This window comes from Rhinopithecus bieti, unplaced genomic scaffold (assembly GCF_001698545.2).
Source record: "Rhinopithecus bieti isolate Rb0 unplaced genomic scaffold, ASM169854v2 scaffold_2436, whole genome shotgun sequence".
Lineage (NCBI taxonomy): Eukaryota > Metazoa > Chordata > Mammalia > Primates > Cercopithecidae > Rhinopithecus > Rhinopithecus bieti.
Genome location: NW_016803676.1, coordinates 27452 through 29864, shown reverse-complemented (window position 1 = coordinate 29864; position 2413 = coordinate 27452). Strand labels below are relative to the sequence as shown.

Below are 2413 nucleotides of genomic sequence, written 5' to 3'. Positions count from 1 at the left end.
AGATCATTAGTAGCATTAGAATGAGAATTAAATGAGGTAATGGGGCATGTAGCAGTGTCTGGCACCAGGAAATTTTTTTTTTTTTTTTTTTCGTTTGTTTGTTTGTTTGAGACCAGTCTCGCTCTGTCCCTCAGGCTGGGGTGCACAGGCGCGATCTCAGCTGACTGCAAGCTCCGCCTCCTGGGTTCGCGCCATTCTTCTGCCTCAGCCTCCTGAGTAGCTGGGACTACAGGCGTCCTCCCCCACGCCGGGCTCATCTTTTGTATTTTTAGTAGAGACGGGGTTTCACCGTGTTAGCCAGGATAGTCGCGATCTCCTGACCTCGTGATCTGCCCGCCTCGACCTCCCAAAGTGCTGGGATTACAGGCGTGAGCTACCGCGCCCGGTTGGCACCAGGTAAGTTCTTAACAAATGTTAGTTGATGTTACTATGAGTAATAGAGTCTCCTACGTTCTCTAGTTTATCAATGTTATCTTTCCTTGACCATTCAGCCTGAAAAACTTAAAGCCATTTTTATTCTTCTCTCAGTCTCACTCAGCCTGTCTTACTTGGTCACAAATTCCTTTATGTTCTGTCTTTGTAGGATTTTTTTTTTTCTCTTGTTGCTGCAGCTACCATTCTTTAACCTCTTGTTTCCAATATTGCCAGACTAATAGCCATTCCCCACTCGTTCTTCCTTGTGGACAGAGCCTGTTTCACACTTCGGAGGCTGAAATGCCACATACTCATTTCCCATCCTCCTTTGCACCCACAGCAGAAACGTGTGACCTGATCCTGCCAATGAGATGTGAGGGGAACGTCTAGGGAGGGTATTCTTCGCTTTAAACATTAAATTAAAAATATTAAATAGTAAGTAAATTAAAGTAATAAAAATATTTAAATATTCAAATGGTTATACACACACATATATAAAACATATACTTTTTAAAAGACATAAATGGGAACTTTCATTGTTTTCTTCACTGGATACTGTTTTGTCTACATGTTGTGCCTGGAACTACCACAGTCATACTGATACTATGCAAGAAAACATAACCTTTTACAGAATACTGGGTTGAAAGATGAAAACCATCCGGGCCTTGATTTTATTTTGTTTTCTTTTCACACTTTTACATAGAGCCTAGCATCTAAGTACCCAAAGTGGTCTTCTAATTTGTCTGCAAATTTCTTCTCTATTTCTCCAAATTACCCTACATGTTGCTGCTGTATAGCATTCCTCCAACTTACCTTTTATCATGTCTTAGTCCTGCTTAAACACCTTTAACACTTTTCCATAGTAATGGTCTCCAAATGGAGTGGAGTGACAGGACAACTCAATGAAGCATGTGAAGAAACTGCTAGAAATTGTAAGTACATGAGAGAAATTAAACTTGCCCAATTTCTTACATTTTGGTTGACAATGACTTTCTCACTTGGTTCAGTTATCTGATGGTCACCTATTACACAAGGTGGGGAATCTTCCCTGAAAATCAATTGGGAAAGCTTCCTCACTTGTTCAATGGCTTTCAGAATATTTTGACATATGGAAGGCTGTCTGTGCCTAGTTAAGCAGATTGACAGATTATATATTTTAATTATTTTCTAAACTAACTTTCAAAAGTGGCTTGAAGAGATTTTTGTTAAGGAATCATAGTTGAAGATAACACAGTTATGCAAGCAGCTTTCTGCTATTTAGGGAATGAGCTCTTTGTCAGCCTCATGATAAGACCTAAAAAACAATAACCTCATCATATTTGACATGAATCAGCCAAAAATATCAGAATTATTAAGGAGAAAATTTAAAATATGTATTTAAATCCGCTATTATTAGTGGTGACACTATCCCTTGGGAATAGAATACCTTGAGATAAAAGTATATGTGATATATACATGTAATATATATGTACATAATATACAAATGTATATAATATATAAATAAATATATGTATATTAGGGGCACAAGCTCAAAATTATATTTCACTAGTAAGGATTTTAATGAGAAAATTAGACACCTGTGACCTATAGGACAATGTTTTCCTTCTTGCTACCTAGTGAAATTCTGCCCCGCTTTAATATGATAATAATTATTATAAATAAGTGCTTCCCTTTACTGAATGCTTAATCGCATGTCTGGCACCGTACTAGGCTCTATGCCTGATAACATTTATTTTGTTCAATACTCACAACAACCCTGTAAGCTAAATATGATTCTCTCATTTTTCCAGATGAAGAAGCTGAGAATTGAAAAACTTGCCCACAGCTACACTGCTAATGAGTTAAAGAGCTGGGATTCAGGTGATGTTTAAACCTTAACTACTATACTGAACTATCTCTTTAGCTCATCTCAATTCCCATGTTCCTCTAGGGTTGACAATCAATGGACAAACAAAAGAAATATGTCTACTACTATTTTTTTTTTTTTTTTTTTTTTTTT

At 37.1% G+C, this 2413-nt stretch overlaps 1 long non-coding RNA gene across 1 annotated transcript in view; it reads left to right on the top strand.

Annotated features, from left to right (window-relative positions):
- The first annotated feature begins 355 nt into the window (after positions 1 to 355).
- LOC108513708 (uncharacterized) overlaps positions 356 to 2413 on the top strand; it is a 23790-nt gene continuing 21732 nt past the window's right edge. The window contains exons 1-3 of the long non-coding RNA XR_001880989.1: positions 356 to 396; positions 1278 to 1346; positions 2205 to 2274. This is a non-coding gene — a long non-coding RNA (uncharacterized LOC108513708). The remainder of the gene's footprint in view (positions 397 to 1277; positions 1347 to 2204; positions 2275 to 2413) is intronic.